Source organism: Haliotis rubra, unplaced genomic scaffold (genome assembly GCF_003918875.1).
Source record: "Haliotis rubra isolate DU_JTF1 unplaced genomic scaffold, ASM391887v1 Scf100, whole genome shotgun sequence".
In the NCBI taxonomy this organism is placed as follows: domain Eukaryota; kingdom Metazoa; phylum Mollusca; class Gastropoda; order Lepetellida; family Haliotidae; genus Haliotis; species Haliotis rubra.
In genome coordinates, this window is record NW_025764893.1 from 2,189,027 (window position 1) to 2,210,666 (window position 21,640).

Below are 21,640 nucleotides of genomic sequence, written 5' to 3' on the forward strand. Positions count from 1 at the left end.
AGGTCATCCTCCTTTGATGACTTCAGCTTAGTTTCAGGCCGTTCACTTTCATCTCTCAGTAAGTAAGAAGGCTCTGACGACCACAATGAATTTGTAATCAACTGATGAGCTGTGGCACCTCGACTAATCAAATCAGCGGGATTTGCCTCACTGGGAGTATGTGTCCACTGTGAAGGACTTGTAACCTCATGGATTTCACCCACCCTGTTGGCAACGAAAGGTTTGAATAATCGGCTGTTATTTCTAATCCAGCATAGCACGTTCATGTTGTCCGACCAGACGACAACCTGCTTAATGTCAACATCAAGTGCTTCTGTGATATTCAATGCCAATCGCAGACCTAGGATAGCTGCCATAAGCTCTAATCTGGGTATGCTGACAGCTTTCAGTGGCGCAACTCTGCTTTTAGATGCTACTATCATGCTCAATTTGTCTCCGTTTGGGTAAGCAGTTACTGCATACACAACTGCTCCATATGCTATTTGCGAGGCATCAACAAAGGTGTGCAAAGTCAGAGATGTCATATCTTTATGACTGCATAGACACCTGGGAACTTTCACTGCGTCTAGACCACTCAAGTCTCCCAGCCATTGCTCTATTCTGTGTCTCAAGACCTCATCATCCAACTCAAGTCCCGCCATCCACATCTCTTGCAGAATCACCTTAGCCGTAACAATGAATAGTGATATTAAACCGAAGGGATCTTTTAAAAAGCCTGGCCATATCTCAGGAAAATCTTTTTGAGATCTTCTCAACAGTAATGGGAAAGTTTACCCTGAATGTGAAACAATCTCTTGTGGCTATCCACAGGAGGCCAAGAGTTTTGACTGAAGGCAAATGTCCTCATTCACCCTATCCTTCTCAGGTATGCTATCTAACACCTCAAGACAATTTGACATCCACTTTCTGGCATGCATTCCTGCCCTAGACCATAGTTCCTTTAACTGTTCATAGAGCTCTACACCCTTTTCCACATCTTCAACAGAAGTCATGCTGTCGTCCATATATGTCGATTTTATGACTGTTTCTGCAGCCAGTGGATATTCTCTTATGTGAACTCGAGCATGTTCCTGTGTCACAACTTGGGCCAAGAATGGAGAGGATGTAACTCCAAATACACCCCTGCTGAACTCGTACACATCAGGAGTTCTAGTCATATCCATTGACCTCCACAGAAATCTATGATAAGGTCGATCATCTGGTGACATACTGATCTGAAGAAACATTTCAGCTATGCCACAGATAAGTGCCACCGTATGCTTTCTGAAGTGAAGCAAAACATCAAACAGCTCGCTTTGCAACTTAGGTCCTGCATGTATTGCATCATTTAGAGAGAGGTCCTCATATTTAGCTGAGGCATCGAACACAATACGAACCTTGGTGGTACTCTTGTCAGGACACAAAATGGGAAAGTGAGGAAGGTACCATTCTGTTTCACTAAGTGGTTCATCTTGTGGAACTTTGCGAATGTATCCCTTTGACAAGTACTCAGAAATAATGCCATCATAAGCCTTTGCTATTTCTGGATGTTTAGACAACTGCTTTTCAGTACTGTAAAGACGTTTAACAGCCATATGATAGTTGTCAGCCAGCAAATGGACATGTTCATTCCAAGGAATACCTATTTCATATCTGCCATCTTTATGTGCGAGTGTTTCATGTGCTGCTTGTAAAAACACTTCATCATCAGGTTTTATTTGAGATGATGTTGGGTTTCCGTGATCTAATTCCCAAAACTTGTGCATTAACTGGTTCAGCTCAATATCTTTGTTGTCTATGAAGAATGAGCTAGCAAAGTTACTTTGTCCAAACCTACCTTGATCAGACAAGCGACCTATGCAAGTCCACCCAAGTGGTGTAAGTCTTGCAACTGGATCCCCAGGATGTCCAGTTACTTCTTTATATGACTTGTGCAATTCTAATTGATCAACACCAATGAGCAAATCGACCATGCAAGGCTTTGCTACTTTGGAGAATGGAATATTTTGCAAATGTCCCCATTTGCTTCCATGCTTTTGCCAGTCTATCACTTGCAAAGTACCAGTCACACTATTAGTTGTCATTGCAGACATTTGGATACCTAGATCACCACTGATACTTTCAAGCTTGAATTCGACTGGTTTTGTGTCAAACGATTCTGTGTGACCTTTAAGGACATTTACAAAGATCTTTTGTTGTTCACCCTCCAACCCCAACTCAGCTGCAATGTCCGCATTGATGTACGACTTCGTGCTTGCATCATCCAGCAAGGCGTTTATTGTAATGCTCCTCGGACCATTCTTTAATACCACTGGAACTGTGCGAAGAGCTATCATCGTATTGGACACTGGTGGCATTGTTGCATGAAATCTTTCAGGTTGAACACATTTTTAGATTTTGCATGTTCTACATCATGACCCATATTAACCACTGACTCAACAACCTGTGGTTCAGCTTTGTTTATCTCTTGGTAGCTTTGTTTATCGCTTGGTAAACTTGACTCTTTCAAGACGTTCCAGAGCAACATCATACAAAAGCTACTGAGCTATGACCTAAAGATTCAACTGATGCTTCAAGGCTTCCACCGACAGATATTGGCGTAATTGCAACAACTTTTTGCTGTGGGACTGATCAATGCAAGTCATAAAGGCAGCCTTCCAGCTTTGGTAGGTTTTCACGTCATCAGAAAATACAGGTATGGAAACACGCTTTAACCGTTTCCACATGTCATTCCCTATGGCCTGATTATCAGACTTACCTGGACGTTCTGTTCTACTAGAATGCAATGCTAGTATATCCACCTTACCTTGGTTGGGTCCTTCAGATATCAAACGTTCATGGTCAGCTACCTCAGATTGTTGCCTAAATGAAACACGAGATTGTCGCCGAGATACAAAACTTTGTTGCTGAACAATTCGGGATATTTCACCCTCGTTGCAAAGTCTGTCCAACCCACCACTGGACAGAGAGCGTTTTCCTGATCTGTCAGATTCCGATCTACCTTGTAAATATATCTTTACAGATTCAAGAACTGTGTTGTTTTCCTCTTCTAAACTATTAAGTTCGTGACCCAACTTTTCAATATTCTCACGATCTTCCAGTTTAACATAAACCTTTGAAAGTTCCAACATAACATCTGTCGCTTTTACGAAAAGCTTATTCAGTTGATCTACACCATCCCTTACCTGTTTCTGTGATGGTTGATCATCACTTTCTATCAAAGTCATGAGTTTATTCCTAGCTTTAGTACAACTCGATTTGGCTGTTGCCTTTTGTTGTTTTAACACGAACACACGAACACGTTCGGCTGTCGCCGACAGAGATCTAGGCTCCGAAGTAGTTGCCCTAAGCTGGCTATCTATTCCAGTTTCCGACATAGTTTGGTCTAAGCTGTCTATCTAAATATCAAATGAGTTCTATTTCTATCTATTGGTTCTATTGAAAATGTAACAGAAACCACACTCTGCTACCATTGTTGCGCAGTGGAATTGAAAACTAAACTAACTAAAATTAAAGTATCGAAATATGTTATTTTTGGAACTAAACGTGACTCTCTTGATTAAACTGATGAAATAATTCAAACAATACAAAATGGGGAACTAAACGTGAATCCCTTATAACAAATGCTAATGAGGCAAGAAACTTAATGTGACCTTAAATTCTATTATCTACACTATCTAGCTATATTGCAGCGTTAGTCTACTATCTACAGTATCTAGCTCTATAGCAGCTAGCTCTATGGAACTTCTATTTCGATGCACTAAAACATTCTTTATATCAGTCTATCTAAATCCTATTTTGACGAGCTGTCACCCTACTCAAGAAACAACCGAACTCAAGGGAAACCTGAACTCAACTGACGTCTAAACTCAAGTTAGACCTTAACCCATGTATAACCTCAACACACTGACCGATTCGACCGTTTCCCACATGGTCAAGAGCACGTGGTCCGACCGCACGTGAAAAGTCATGCTCCTCGGTTTGCCGGGAAGCATGGTGCGTTTACGCGATCTGTTCCACTGTTTTGTCTTCAGACGAATAGGTCACAAGTAGCCTATGTTTGTCGTGACTGTATGGAATGGGTGGCTTTGTGGCATGGGGGACGGTAGGGTAGCATAGTGGTTAAAGCGTTCTCTTGTCACGCCGAATACCCGGGTTCGATTCCCCACATGGGTACAATGTGTGAAGCCCGTTTCTGGTGTCCCCCCGCCGTGATATTGCCGGAATATTGCTTAAAGCGGCGTTAAACTAAAGTCGCTCACTCACTTGGTGACATGGTTGATTTGCATTTATCATTGCTCATGAGGTCAATCACTAGGTTGTCATATCCGGACTCGATTACTACTATGGTGCAGCGTTAAACAACAAACAACTTTGAATTCTGTTCTTGGATATTCACATTGACATGTCAAGACGCTGGGTTTGCAAATACGTATTGTGCCAATTTGTAGGTATTTTTAATGATATCGCACGCTAAATAGTCACCCGTGAAGCTCGGGATAGAATTGGGCGGCGAACAACGACATTGGGTGGTCAAGTGTACTGGCATGGTTGATGCATGTCTTCGTATTGCGTATGTTGATGCCAATGGCGTCAATCGCTGGATTGTCTGGTCCGGATTCTACTAAAAACAGACCCGAGACATACAGCTGGAATAAACAAGAAACAAACCAAACATTCAATTTCGAGTACATTTTGCACTTAGATATATTTGGGTCTATGGCATACATCACTGAATTCATTTCAATATCAAATGTTCTCGTCACGATATGGCTGAAATACTGCCGATGTGACGTTAAATATTAACTCACTCACTCACTCACTCACTCACTCACTACATCACTGAAGGCACAAAATAGGGAAGCTGCAGAAGGATGGTATAATTATAGCCATGTCTATTTTCAATCATGTTTTTAACCGTTATTGTCTCCGCATTCTGGGCACACTCAGCATATGTAAGATGATCAGCACGATTTCGAAGAGGCCATTTACTTGAGTCAGGAACCCCACAGTCACGCTTTCAGTCCATTTTAAACGGCTTCACACGATGTGAGCAGCCCTGAAGTGCAGAATGTCCCATAAAACCACAAAGTTTCGGAGCTGCAGGAATATCTCCTGCGGCGCACATCAAGGCAGCTTTCACAGTCACAGGTGTCGTGCAGTCCTTGTATGTCATAACAACACCTTGCCACAGAGCTTTCAGTTCCGCCACAAGAGGTACTAAAAAGGATGTCAGGGAATCTGGCTCTTTTTTCATAGGAGGAATTAGGCCGACGAGCAGAACATTTCCACTCTTGTATCGTTCCTCTCGGGGTCAGTTTGAAACAACCATGTAAATTGCACCAATTGAAATGTCTGATTTTCGCTTATATGGACAAAACCAATCAATATTCAAAGCCAAGCCAAAGTGATGTCTCTGAGTCAAAAAGTCACTGTCATCACGATTTACAAAACTCTTCCACACACAAACATCATAAACATCAGCATATAGATTGTTAAGATGTCTGGCTCTAAACAAATTACAGCTGTCAACAATGTAACAACTTTTGGATATTTTCAATAATACCTTTGAAACAAAAAGTCTTGTAGGGGTACAATATTCTTTGACCGATTTTAAGAACAACATGCCGGTCTACATTTGTGTTACATTTTGCTTTACCCTTTTTACGACTGCTTTGTGCAGCTCTACATGCAAATACTTTATTTTTACATGTAACATGGCCATCAGAAATATCATCAAACGAGTGCGAGGCACAGCAACAGGGCAGGCAACATATTTCATAAAATCGTCCTTGCTGGAATGCAACAGTTTCTTCAACATGTGTATAGTGACAGGAAACAGGGCAGCTGCAGTAGTGCACAATTCACTGTATTGTCCTAAGAAACTGAAGAGCTGAGAGAAGAGTAACAGAATTCTCTCCACACAAACATCGCTCAAGAACCAGCCACAATCGACACAGCCACAAGAAGACAATCGACATAGCGCGCCACTGCACAAGGTGTTTTGCTCTACTATAGATATGTGTCTGTTGGTGAATGTGAAGAGTCCTGGTTGATGTCTGGAGCAACATCGTTGTCATCCTCGTCGTCCCACACGGACTCAGCATCATCCTGCAAATACAATGCATGCAATGCTCAGTGAAACACAAAAAACAGCAAAAATAACACATGTATGCACATTTATGGTTTAAACATATTTAAAGTACTCACTGTTACGAATATCTGCTACTTATAACGGATTATAGTTTCGAATCAAAACATACTGTGAAGCGTTTTGTTTTCTTTCATAGTATTATGTGATGATATGCCCTGGTCGGGTGTCTCGAAGTTCGGATAACTCGATATTTTTTCTTGGTCCCATGAATATCGAGACAACGGTGCTCGACTGTACAAACATATTATAAATATAGATAGGAATCCAGTTTACACACTAAATCTGCAATAATTTAACACCTGATTATAACAGTGGTTGTATTCTTCTGATTGTTCATGTCTCCAAAATATAAAAGGTAAAAAAAGCCCGGGAAACGGATACCTTGCGGAAAGACTAAGAAAGTGGGTCATTGTGAGTTTCCGTTACTAGGGGTGGGTATTGCAGAGAATTTTCATATTGCGATATATTGCGATGCAAAAGCGTATATTGCGATATGTTATTGCGATATTGCAAGAAGGTTTTTTTCAATAAAAAACTACGTATAATCGAGTAAATGCTTGATTATAAAGCAAAAACACAACAAAATCACTATGCTTGATTAAGATTTAATAAAAACTTTTAATCATGACAAAAAAACAAAAATAAACATTTGGCACAAATAAAAAATGGAAAGAAACAACTTAAAAAACGGAAATATCCGAAGATTTCCGAGTGTTCCGAAGTTTTCCGAATGCATGTCAAAATACCGGTTTTCGATCAGCGTATCGCAATACGTATCGTTTTCATGTCTGAACCGGTAAACCGGTTATATTGCGCAGCACTATCCGTTACTGCGGTTACTGCAGAAACCCATGGAAAAGAACGGAAACTCACTGGATTCTAGATAGAAACTTGAGTTTCAGTCGTCTTTGTGTCAGGTTTCCGCCACATAATCGTCAATATAATCTTTCGTCTTCATATCTTTATTATTGTTACCAAGGTGACAATGAATACTTATTTCTGTAAATGGTTGTACACCTGCATGCCAGTATTGATATGTTTTAGGCACAGTGATAAATCAGCGAATCTTACTTTCTGAAATAACACATAAAGCATCGGTCTCACAACATTGGACCAATTCAGCGTTGTAATGCATCAAAGTGTCAGTGTCATATCTAGATTAATGGATGTAGGCGTGTCTAGAAAACGTCTTCTTTGAACGGATTCAGAGGGCACCCAGAAATGAAGTGTTCTTTTCACTGCCTTAAAGGCACTATGTCACACCACACTTCTCCAAAAATACATAGTGCATTTCTGTCAATAATACTAACTATCAGCCCCCAGGGAAGCTACCATTTAATTTATTCCAAAAATAATACGTATTTAGATTACAGTGTTAAAATTATTTAATTTAAAAGTTCGAATGAATTATTGCAAGGTTGCATTAACTCGACTCTTGCGTTCTCTACCGGCCGAACATTATTGCAAGCGAATCTCATCCATAGAGTTATCATCCTTGGAGCGCTCTTTACTTATATCCTACGCACAACTTGGGATTGAAACCAGTTCGGCAGTTTTGTATGTAAAGATAACTTTATTGAAAATGAATTTTATTTCGGTATGTAAATGTTATCAAAATCTGAGATGTTTGTATTTACCACATAAATTCTATTCAAATCCCACTATTCATAAGTTTAATATTCTCATGTCAATTGGCAATCCCGATATTGTGAAAAAACTATTTATATACATATACACGATTCACTCCTATGCCATTAATATAATATTTCCTTTTTTATATTTTGTAAATTAACTTATTGTCTTTTGAACTATATATGCACATATGTAACGCTCTGAAATCCTGAAATATAGCCTGGGCCTATGGCCTCCACTACAAAGAAAAATATAGATTGATTGATCGAACTACACATACCCAAACACAGACAGACAGACATACGCATACCCAAACACAGACAGACAGTCATACGCATACCCAAACACAGACAGACAGACATACGCATACCCAAACACAGACAGACAGTCATACGCATACCCAAACACAGACAGACAGACATACGCATACCCAAACACAGACAGACAGACATACGCATACCCAAACACAGACAGACAGACATACGCATACCCAAACACAGACAGACAGACATACGCATACCCAAACACAGACAGACAGTCATACGCATACCCAAACACAGACAGACAGACATACGCATACCCAAACACAGACAGACAGACATACACATACCCAAACACAGACAGACAGACATACGCATACCCAAACACAGACAGACAGACATACACATACCCAAACACAGACAGACAGACATACGCATACCCAAACACCTTCAATGATAGGTTACGTCTTCTGGATCACCCGTGACCCGAACCTGATAGTACAGTTATACGAATTTTACTTATTAGTGATGAAAGGTAATATTCAATCAAATATGGCTGAAATATTGCCGATGTGACGTTAAATATTAACTCACTCACTCACTAATATTCAATCAAGAACAAAGTTAACTAAGTGGTTTCTCCGGGCTCCTTGCTGTTGGATGTGTCCCCTGCCTGGGTTAGTTACTGTGTTTCTAAGACGTGCATGGCTGCTCTTTAATAACCAGTTAGTTTGTCTGGTCCAGTGTGCTAAATAGTTTCCAAAGTTTGCTAGCCAGTCGGGCTAGCTATGCCTGCAAGTTACCAGCCCACAAAATAATTCACTAGCCCGAAATTTGAATGTAGACACGGGTTTCATCATTAAGCTGCTAATATGATGAACATTTTTATCAGGCCATAATTTTGCATGTTTTAAAAGTGTATTGTAACTTAACAAGTCTTAGAGAGTGATATATTTACAAAATGACCTCGTGAAAATTCACTAGCCAGTCGAGCCAGTGATTGTGGAGATTTACTGGCCCGACTTGATTTTTACTAGCCACGGGCTTAGGGGCCAGTGGCTATTTCGCACACTGGTCTGGTTCAGACGGAAATATTTGCAATATATACTGTCGCCAAGTTGTGCCACGCTGACCAAGTAACGTTACCGATTCCATATTCAGTTACTTCTTAACTCACTAAAAAACAGTGCAAAGAAAGGTTAAGTGAGGGGTGGGGGTCAGAGGGTCTTGGGTCTTGGTTATTGGGAAGGGGGTGATTTAAAAGGATGTACTGGAATAACAGAAAGTTACCGCAAATAACTATTATTTACACTGTCACCTTATCATAGGGGCCGTTTATGATTTAACGGCGAAACCTGTTATACACTGTAAGTCTATAATTACCAGAGATGACCAACCACTGACAATCAGCACTTTTAGTATCTTTCATTATTTGACGTTTAGTAGTCACAGTCCGTGAGCATCGATCTACGCAATTGGGATACGACCACATGTGTCAACCAAGTCTGCGAGCCTGACCACCAGATCCCGTTAGTCACCTCTTACGACAAACATGGGTTACTGCAGATCAATTCTAACCCGGATCATCACGGGTCATAGAGGTAAAATAATACAAGAGCAGTGATTAGAAACATAAAAACAACGATGGTTATATTCACCTTTCACCTCTTACGACAAGCATGGGTTGCTGAAGACCAATTCTTAACCGGATCTCTATGCGTCGTGCAGGCTTGACTTCTGACGCTTGAACAACCAGTGTCTCCTTTGCCAGGTGGAGTGGGTACCCGGTAGGATGAGGCAGATACGAGGACCGGGTGGATTTCCCAGGAAGAACTATAAATGCAATGACCGTTCGAGGTGCCTCTTGTGTCGGACAGACTCTTCTATTAGCCTATTTATACACTATGAATTTACCCATAAACAGTTTTTAGCTATCAGTGAAGACCAAGGGGTTACCCCAAGGGGTTAATGGACTAGTCATTTTGATCGCGGGATTTAGAACTGTATAAAATCTGAGTTGAAAAGTGTGGTTTGTGCTTCATATATCGACTTAAACGATACATTCGCATTGTAAATAGAAAGGACTAATATTTGACATTAAATTCATCCATGTATAAAGATCGATCGTCGACGGTGTTGGTTTTAAACAGCGTTGGCTGATTACAAATATTGATTTTCATTCTATGTCGAGTTATCGGTTGAAGTTTACACACAGAAGACCAAGCAATCACACCAAACATTCATTTTTATATGGAGAGAAAACCAAAGTGGCGGAAAATTATTAATTGTCTGCATGTTTCGTCAGTTTATAGAAGAATGTTTCAAGATGATACTGATCTTGCTGTAAGGCGGGATATGATGGAATCTGACGGAAGAACTCTCCACTTCATTCAAAGGGACACCACTTGCATAATGGAATAAGGTCTTCGCTTGGCAACAGTCCAACGATAAGGGGACCTGGGGTTTGTTTGAAAAGACGAAATGTTCTTTGTCGTTTCTTTCACGGCAAATGTTTTGAAGCAGTGATCTGGAACTAAAATCCCTTACCCGCTGTTGGCAAAGGCTCGGAGCAATATTTCAATTGCAACTGTTATCAGCGGTTGAACATGACAAGTGCACGCAGCAGCAACTCAAAACATCAATAACAAGTACGTTGTTTGGGAAATACAGGCTCACACAGTGGGATAACACCGTCTTCTTCAAGTCAGCTTTAACAAGACTCATGGAGTCAGTGAGTGAGTGAGTTCAGTTCAACTCTACTTTATTTCAATCAAAATCCTGCCCTGGAAACCACAAATTGGCTTCACACATTGTCTTCATGCGGTGTATGGAGCCTTCGGCATATTAATAAGTCTACCTCTTGGGCAATACGTATGTGCTGTGGTAATCCTACAACATGTTCACCTTTTTCAACCCTTGTGAAATTTAACAGCGCGAAGTAAACATATATATTTCACCAGAAATCATTAATTTGAAAAAACGACCCATGTTCAATCAGGGCCTGCAGTATATATAGGTGATTTAGATGTCAGCGCTCTTAACTCAGTAGCATTGGATTTCTTCATTACAAGTCACCTGTAAAAAGAAAATGTAATTTTGAACTGAGAAATTGTTTTTCAATTGCTAATTCCGTTCAGCACCACGTGTATTTACAAGAAATGAGAGATAATCAATAACAGAAAATTGTATATGTCTTTTTTGTTAGCTCTTGGCTTTTGTTGCCAAACCTAATCACACGGTGTGGTGTATTGAACGAATTGATTGCCCCTTTCTAAGACTGACAGTCCGTGAAGTGGGAAAAAACCCTCGAGTTTGGGAACCAGCATCGGTAACTGATTAATTCATTCTTATGATCCTGTGGTCGTTAATTTGTTTTAAAGAATTTTAAAGTGTGTCAGTGCGGTTTGATAGCCAAATGTAGCAACCAATGCCTGGGTTCCATTCCGAAAATTGGGCCAATGACCAAATCGCATTTCTGATGTGTAATGATATTGCTGGAATATTGCTAAAAGCAATAAAACCATATTTTCACAATATTAGAGAGACGCCATGAATTACCTTCACATATTTTTCAATGTGTTGAATCGAACACGGGTCTTCAGTATTACGAGCAAACGCTTTCACCGCTGTGCCATCCCATTGCCCCGACTGTATAGAACACAATTTACTCATGAAGAACGTTCTGTTCAATGACGTTTTCCGACACTATTTACTGGAACTGTTCTGGTTTCAGAAAACGTGGACATGTGTCATATTAGCCATTAATGGCAACACTCTTAGATCTTCATCAAATGAGAAAGAGAGACACTGTTGCCTCCAGTCTGTTACTGATGCCCATGTCACGATGGTCTGTGATACCATGGAGCTTTATGAGATGTTATGGAGAAGCTAGTGTGAGGCTTGTCCAAGCCACCCGCGAGTGAGTTACCCAACGCCATCTTATCTATCTGCTGCACAAAAATCTAGAAACATAATCATAACCGAGATTCGAGGCGACGATCAGCGGTCGGTTCCTGACACGCCTAAGGGACAGAACTCTGCACAGCGAATATCGGTGAGCTTATCGAGAGTAACTGAGTGAATGAGTTAGATTAAATGCAGTATTTCAGCTATTTCATTGTTGTTGGCCAGCTACCAGGAAATTCAAAGGTGAAGCAAGTCATATAATTCCACACAACAGACCAAAGGTTATACCCGGAGAGCGGAAGGTGGCGGGTTCGATCAACGACCGCGTCATACCAAAAGACGTTAAAATATGGTACTTGTTGGTCCCTGCCTGGCGCTCGGCATTAATGGGTACAACAAGGACTGGTCGGCTCGGAGTCAGTATAATGTGTCAGAGTGGGGTATTCATGCTTCACTGCGGCATGATATCTCAGTGGGCTAGCACTATAAAACCAGCTTAAGTTTGGGCTAGTACAAGCAGCCGCAAATACACATACACACGCATGCATGTTGTCATATGAGCGAAATATTCTCAAGCACGACGTTAAATCCAATTTCACCTCACCAAGGGTTATAAGCAGTTGAATCGTTGTGTAAGCGTAATGTTCGCATGACTTAAAGCGACGAAACTCTTTCCATATTCACAAATGATCTCCGCTAGAAGCAGAAGAAATCCTAGTTTAGCACAGGTCCAAGACGTTTACAACGCAGTGCACACCATCAAATAAGATAAGCGTTAAGTAATGTATATCATTTCAACACAACACCCTGAAGATCACACACATCCATCACCAGATAATATATCTATAGACTATATGACCCTACTAAATGTCTGTCGTATGAGGCGAGGAAGGTTGATCGGGGGCTCAGGCTCGGTGTCTTTGTTGGGTGCAAGTCTTGGGACGGCGTGAGACTTAGTTTACACTACCCACTGGTTTACAAGGAACAGACGGGTGGGGGGTTGGGGGTTGTCTGCATTTAGGTCAACACTAACGAAACCGCAACAACTTATATCCTTCAGATGTCACATTGCATCTTTCACAAAGCCATGGCGTCACCCTTGACCCACAATCGTGAAGGTCAGTTTCAGAACTGATCAGCTACATAGTAGTGGCGTCGTGGAGTCACCGCTGAGGCCTGACCTCGACGTACCTTTGTGTTATTGTTCGATAAGTCCCCCATGACAAGGTGCACACAGGCCTAATTAGTACCACTGTATCAGCTGGTATCAGCCATTCGCTGGATGCTGGACATACCGCGCCTTTTCTTGATTGTCTGGTTCAGCCCCGATTTGTTTGCAAACATCACACAGCTGTAATACTGCTGAAACAAATACCTGCTGATATGGTCACAATTGTACAATCGACTCTGCTTTTGGCAGAGATTTCTTATGAATGTGGAAAGGGTTTTGTCACTTCTATTTGTATCCAAGGCCTGTTCCTGGAGACAAATCAATGTCACTCGGGATTGGTTATATATATGGAAACATATGGAGTGAGTGAGTGAGATGAGTTTTACGCCGCACTCTATTCCAGCTATATTGCGGTGGTCTGTAAATAATCGAGTCTGGACCAGACAATCCAGTGATCAACATCATGAGCATCGATCTGCACAATTGGGAACCGATGACATGTGTCAACCAAGCCAGTGAGCCTGACCACCCGATTCTGTTAGTCGCCTCTTACGACAAGCATGGGTTACTGAAGGTACATTCTAACCCGGACCTTCACGGGTGAAACATATGGAAACACCTGTTGCAGGGGAGCATCGTTTCTGCCACGTACACTTGTTAACACGTCAACACTAGATTCATGTCAGCTACAAGCTCCCAAACCCAAGGACCACCATCATGCAGCTGATGACACATCACAGTATAGTCTTCCTCGTCAACATGATACCTCAGTGCACGTATGTTTTTCTGCTAGTCTGGAAACTGCATTTTGTTATGATGAACCAAAAAAGGGTATATTCTGTGGATTTCATTGTTCAAGTTGGTTTGCACGTCTTCAGAGTGAGTGAGTGAGTTAGGTTTTACGCCGTTATTGCAATATTCCTGCAATATCACGGCGGGTGACAAAAATGGCTTCACACAATGTATCCACGAGGAGTATCAAACCCGGGTCGTCGGCGTGAGGAGCGAACGCGTTAACCACTGGACTACCCCAGGCAGACTGGCAGATGTTATCGGGGGTTACTGAGCAGTGTGTCGCTAGTGGTGGTTAATACAATCACAACTAGTATTATGTGAGAACTATGCGGCAGTCAGATTTGTGTCGTAGTCATGATGACCAAACAGACCATCTTTAGAGCCGCATGTACTTGTTATGATGCACAGTGTTTGACCCGAATTAAAGTAAGTTATGTTAGGTATGCAATTAAAAATGCACTTAGGAAACATTTAACTGGCAGAATGACGACTTGGGTGCCATGTTTCCTTTAACATTTAAGCAACTGCCGGAGGTGTTCTTCGGGTCGTTTATAGGATTCTCTTCTGTAATTTTGCTTGGCAAAATTTCCAAGAGACTTCAAAGTAACTACTATCCCGCCAATAATGATCGCAATTTCACAGTAAAATGGTTTATGTAAACTGTTGTACTGGGGACGAGTTATTTCAAGAATTCATCAACTAAAACGCACGCCACATACACTTTATATTGTGAAACCTCATGAATCCGGACGCTACTTCATTAACAAATTTCCAGATCTGCGGAATATTCAATGAGATGTCGTCCGGAAGACAGGTATGCGGACAAGCAGGGTTCAATTGTAGTAAGTAAGATACACACCATCGCAAAAAATAACTAATGAAGTTAAGATATATCAAATAAAACATATACATGGATCAATGTGAAATCAAAGAAAGCTAATAGGGTATGTCCTACATTTGCATACTCTGCAGAGACCCCTGGATGCCATCACGTTTTCACTGATTCACAAACGCTTATATAATTATATCTGAATTGTTAAATGGACTCTGCTTCAAGCAGAGATTTCCTATGATTATGTAAAGTTGTGTAGCTTTGATTCGATTCAATATTGACACAGATACTGTTGTCCTCGCTGAAAGTAGTCTGGCGATTCCTCTGCCTTTAACATGATACGGTCGATTCTACCGAGTGGGTAATATAGGATCGTTGTACGATTTTACATACAACCCACATTGTAACACCAGGTGTCCAGTTGTCTAGCTCAGTCAATATGTTCACTGGAAGGGGACCAAGATGGGCATCACTTCAGGACTCACAAAAATACAACTTCCTTTTGGGCATTGCATAAAAGGTTAGTCCTGCGGGAAAACCCCGAGCCATATTTGCAGAAATGTATTCAGTTTAGAGTCTGAATGCATTGTGTCCACTTCTGTAATCTCACGCTAGACTTTACACGGACAAGTCATGATCAGTACTAGTCGATACTCACATTTACAGACGTATTGAGTTCTGTGTAATTTCGTCTGAATAAATATGTGTTAAAATCTCCATTGAGGATATACTAGTCGATAACTTATAACAGTAAGAGACATTTAGATTTCTCAGGGGAAGCCTATGTCAATGACATGTAGGTAAGATGGAGCATGTAATAAAGGTTAGATATTGAACTATTTAACTTAGGAATACGGCATGACTGACTTCACTTAACTCAATGCTTGTACATTTTCCCCTTCATGGTTTGTAGAGATTAAACTCTTCAACTGTCAGCTAGTTCTCCTTCAGTAAGGCAATACTTTTGTACTTTTGTACTTAGTAAATTATTCTTTCCCTTTTTCAGTTGGAGACATATCAAAATTTATCATAATTGTTGACGACGTGACGCAAAATCCCATAAGTAATCTGAACGAAGATTGTTTTACCCGACAGAAACGAATATATGCTAACTTTAACCAACAACTTCATTCACCCTGTAAAACACAGCGAACACAGCGAGCCATCCCGTCCCGAGCTCGTAATCCCTATCAACAACATGGCGACTGTCTTCGTTGACCTGGTCCAGAATGGAACTAATACCTACAATAAATAGACGAATATCTCCTACAAAATTGCCTTCAGCAGTGGCATTAACCACTAGTGTATTTCTACACAGTTGGAATGGAAGAAAGTGATTGGCAGGGGAAAGTACCATTGTCACTTCGTACGTACGCTTATTTTCGTCAGTGGAGTGAGTGAGTGACTATGTTTTACGCCGCTTTCAGCAATATTCCAGCAATATCACGGCGGGGAATTTCAGACATGGGCTTCACACATTGTATCCATGTGGGGAATCGAACCCAGGTCTTCGGCCTGACGAGCGGACGCTTTAACCATTACGCTTCCTCACCGCCCCTTTCGTCAGTGGATCTCAGTCAGTTCATTAAACATAATGCGAGGCATCAACACGGTGCCATAATCAGAGGTGAGGAGTAGAGACAATGATATTCGTTTTGATCAAAAAAGTTGATATAGTGTTTGCAACGTCGTGTGAGAGATGCTTAAGGTGACCTCGTTTGTGTCCAGGGACAATATTATCATGCAAACACCATTAATCATTGCCGTGAATTATCTAATATAGGAGGTAGAATCAGTACGTTTAAAAGCTTAAGCACCCCTGACATATCTCACGACTGAATGAGTCACGATCTTAACCCTTTGGAGCATATCTGGGACATGACTGGTCGTCGTGTGCAACAAAGGGATCCTCCTGTACAGAACCTGGCCCAATTGGAACTTGTTTTACACGAGGAATGGCGTAGACTGCCCCTTCAGAGGATCGGGAGGCTGACAAGGGGTATGAGGAGGAGAGTGCTGGCTGTCATACCGTCACAAGGAAGTTACACTTGGTATTGACCTTGAATGAAACCTGTAAGAAACGCAAAATGACATTTTGAATGTTCACATTCACCAATAAATTCAATATTAAACATTTCAGGGCCATACTTATAGACATGGTTTTGTATGAAAATCAGTATATTTGTTTTTTAAATGAGCCATTATCATCATAAAATCAACATGGATTCCAATCTGTTTTTTTACGAGTCAAAGGATCATACGGATCAGAAAGATTCATGTTTTTCCATCGTAGTCACCACGAGAAGGTGTACGTGTTGAAAACCTAGCAATGCTAAAATACAGTGTGCTTTATTAAGTTCTTTGTGTACACATTTCACAGTCAGGACACGGGATAATCCAGTGGCTAAAGCTCTCACTCGTCACGCCGAAGACTGCGTTGTGTGATGTACATTCCTGGTGTTTCCCAAATGTGATATTGCTGGAATATTGCCTAAAGCATAGTAAGACCATACGCATTCATTTTGCATTACTGGTAACCTTTGAATGTCAAATTCAAGTGGAATGTTTTAAAGTCACGTGTTACTTTAGGTCTTCCAGTCTTTGTATATCGCTTGATGGCATCCTTTAAATAAAAGGTAATAGCAGTTATTGAACAAAAGGAGAATGCATGCATTCCCATTGACGTGTCCAAGCATATAACAATCCGAACACGACGGTTGAAACCACGCTGAAGGATGCATGAGGTTGTGGATTGGTCAGAATGCGGATATTCCGGGTTCTTGTGACTGTTCTGGGTTGGCATGACACGAGTTCCTACATAGGACATGCGCGTCTGGTTATGATACTTCCGCTTCCTGTTGCATGTACAAGCAGATTGCAGGTACCCACCCATGTTTGAAGATGGCTCAATATTCCAGTCAATTTATGAGAATACCCACCACAAATTGCAACAGAAATTACTTCAAATGTTTTAAGACCCTGAACCATTCCTTTATAATATATAAAAAGTCTAGGAAAATCTCAGTGTTGGAACAAGGTCAAATTCGACCCTCAAGGCCATAGGAGTCATCATCGCTTTCGAGATCTGGGTTATTCGATGGTGACCACTATAATAGTGTCTTCATGACTTTTGTAAATTTTAGTAATTGTTTCGTCAAATTCAGCGTGTATTTTCTTTTGCTCAGCAGTTTCACGTATCATGTCTTGAGATTCACGTATCATCTCTTGAGTTTCACCTATCATGTCTTGAGTTTCACTATCATCTCTTGAGTTTCACCTATCATGTCTTGAGTTTCACCTATCATGTCTTGAGTTTCACCTATCATGTCTTGAGTTTCACCTATCATGTCTTGAGTTTCACCTATCATGTCTTGAGTTTCACCTATCATGTCTTGAGTTTCACCTATCATGTCTTGAGTTTCACCTATCATGTCTTGAGTTTCACCTATCATGTCCTGAGTTTCACCTATCACGTCTTGAGTTTCATGCATCATGTCTTGAGTTTCACCTATCACGTCTTGAGTTTCATGCATCATGTCCTGAGTTTCACTTATCACGTCTTGAGTTTCACCTATCATGTCTTGAGTTTCACCTATCATGTCTTGAGTTTCACCTATCACGTCTTGAGTTTCATGCATCATGTCTTGAGTTTCACTTATCACGTCTTGAGTTTCACCTATCATGTCTTGAGTTTCACCTATCATGTCTTGAGTTTCACTTCTCATGTCTTGAGTTTCACTGATCACGTCTTGAGTTTCACCTATCATGTCTTGTGTTTCACTTATCATGTCTTTAGTTTCACCTATCATGTCTTGAGTTTCACCTATCATGTCTTGAGTTTCACCTATCACGTCTTGAGTTTCACCTATCATGTCTTGAGTTTCACCTATCATGTCTTGAGTTTCACCTATCATGTCTTGAGTTTCACCTATCATGTCTTGAGTTTCACTTATCATGTCTTGAGTTTCACCTATCACGTCTTGAGTTTCACCTATCATGTCTTGAGTTTCACTATCATGTCTTGACACTTATCATGTCTTGAGTTTCACTATCATGTCTTGAGTTTCACTTATCATGTCTTGAGTTTCACCTATCATGTCTTGAGTTTCACCTATCATGTCTTGAGTTTCACTATCATGTCTTGAGTTTCACCTGAGTTATCATGTCTTGAGTTTCTTGAGTTTCACCTATCATGTCTTGAGTTTCACCTATCATGTCTTGAGTTTCACTATCATGTCTTGAGTTTCACCTATCATGTCTTGAGTTTCACCTATCATGTCTTGAGTTTCACCTATCACGTCTTGAGTTTTATGCATCATGTCTTGAGTTTCACTTATCTTGTCTTGAGTTTCACCTATCATGTCTTGAGTTTCCCCTATCATGTCTTGAGTTTCACGTATCATGAGTTGAGGTTCACCTATCACGTCTTCAGTTTCACCTATCATGTTTTGAGTTTCACTATCATGTCTTGAGTTTCACCTATCATGTCTTGAGTTTCACCTATGTCTTGAGTTTCATGTCTTGATCATGTCTTGAGTTTCACCTCATCATGTCTTGAGTTTCACCTATCATGTCCTTGAGTTTCACTATCATGTCTTGAGTTTTCTATCATGTCTTGAGTTTCTATCATGTCATGTCTTGAGTTTCACCTATCATGTCTTGAGTTTCACCTATCATGTCTTGAGTTTCACCTATCATGTCTTGAGTTTCACCTATCATGTCTTGAGTTTCACCTATCATGTCTTGAGTTTCACGTATCATGAGTTGAGGTTCACGTATCATGTCTTGAGTTTCACGTATCATGTCTTGAGTTTCACCTATCATGTCTTGAGTTTCACCTATCATGAGTTGAGTTTCACCTATCATGTCTTGAGTTTCACGTATCATGTCTTGAGTTTCACTATCATGTCTTGAGTTTCACCTATCATGTCTTGAGTTTCACTATCATGTCTTGAGTTTCACCTATCTTGTCTTGAGTTTCACCTATCATGTCTTGAGTTTCACCTATCACGTCTTGAGTTTCACCTATCATGTCTTCAGTTTCACCTATCATGTCTTGAGTTTCACGTATCATGAGTTGAGGTTCACGTATCATGTCTTGAGTTTCACGTATCATGTCTTGAGTTTAACTATCATGTCTTGAGTTTCACCTATCATGTCTTGAGTTTCACCTATCATGAGTTGAGGTTCACGTATCATGTCTTGTGTTTCACGTATCATGTCTTGAGTTTCACTATCATGTCTTGAGTTTCACCTATCATGTCTTGAGTTTCACCTATCATGAGTTTCACGTTCCCATCACGTCTTGAGTTTCACGTATCATGTCTTGAGTTTCACGTATCATGTCTTGAGTTTCACGCATCATGCCTTGAGTTTCACCTATCATGTCTCCAGTTTCACCTATCATTTCTTGAGTTTCATGTATCATGTCTTGAGTTTCACGTATCATGTCTTGAGTTTCACGCATCATGTCTTGAGTTTCACTTCATCACGTCTTGAGTTTCACCTATCATGTCTTGAGTTTCACCTATCATGTCTTGAGTTTCACGTATCATGTCTTGAGTTTCATCATGTATCATGAGTTGAGTTTCACTTATCTTGTCTTGAGTTTCACCTATCATGTCTTGAGTTTCACCTACCATGTCTTGAGTTTCACCTATCATGTCTTGAGTTTCACCTATCACGTCTTGAGCTTCACGTATCACGTCTTGAGTTTCACCTATCATGTCTTGAGTTTCACCAATCATGTCTTGAGTTTCACCTATCATGTCTTGAGTTTCACCTATCATGTCTTGAGTTTCACCTATCATGTCTTGAGTTTCACCTATCATGTCTTGAGTTTAACCTATCACGTCTTGAGCTTCACGTATCATGTCTTGAGTTTCACGTATCACATCTTGAGCTTCACGTATCATGTCTTGAGTTTCACGTATCTTGTCTTGAGTTTCACCTATCATGTCTTGAGTTTCACCTATCATGTCTTGAGTTTCACCTATCATGTCTTAAGTTTCACTATCATGTCTTGAGTTTCACCAATCATGTCTTGAGTTTCACCTATCATGTCTTGAGTTTCACCTATCATGTCAGGGCAAATCTTGATGGTGAGCAACGCGATCGCATAAATTGTTTGTTCAATCACGAATAAGATGAGAGATATGGTTCCCAGAGAGTGAATGCTGTTTCTAGCCGTTTTATCCCGCCTGGACCATGTAAACCAAGGGTCAGTAATATGAGCGGCAACCGAGACAACAAACCATCAATTCTGTCCAATTCAGGACAAATGTAAAATTTCAAAATGGGCGCCATGGCAGTCTTGTTTAAATTGAATTGTTATTCTATTAGCAGGGGCTGGAATTATCGTTTTTTAAAGGATGTGTGTTACAAAGAGGCTGTAACTTAATACACGAGAACAAAAAAAATGTACATTCTCATAACACATTTCTATCAGACGACATGTAAGTCATAAGCATGTCTTTGGGAACCACTATCAGAAACGATTATATCAGATGGTCGTGAGAATAGGCTACCAACCGATGGTACCCGTCACAACCTATGACAAGAGCAAGTCAACTAATCTTAAAAAGGGACACCTCATTTAGACTCATTTACATGCATGAGTTGAAAGTCAAATAAACGTCAAAAATATAATTGATTCGCTGCCCGAAAGGGATGGGTGAATGTGACAGAAATCCGATCGTATTTTGGGAAGAATCCAGCTGATAGATATGACATACGTGTCGTGCATGCCCCAAACACCAGTCGCTGATCGATAAGACGATAGAACCACGATTCTGAACTCTTGTGATAGAATCTGTCAGTGATGTTACCAGCAAAGTCATCATTTATGTGTCTTGATATATTTTAAAGACCATTAATTCTAATCGATAAAAATGTTTTTCATATTAGAGCAA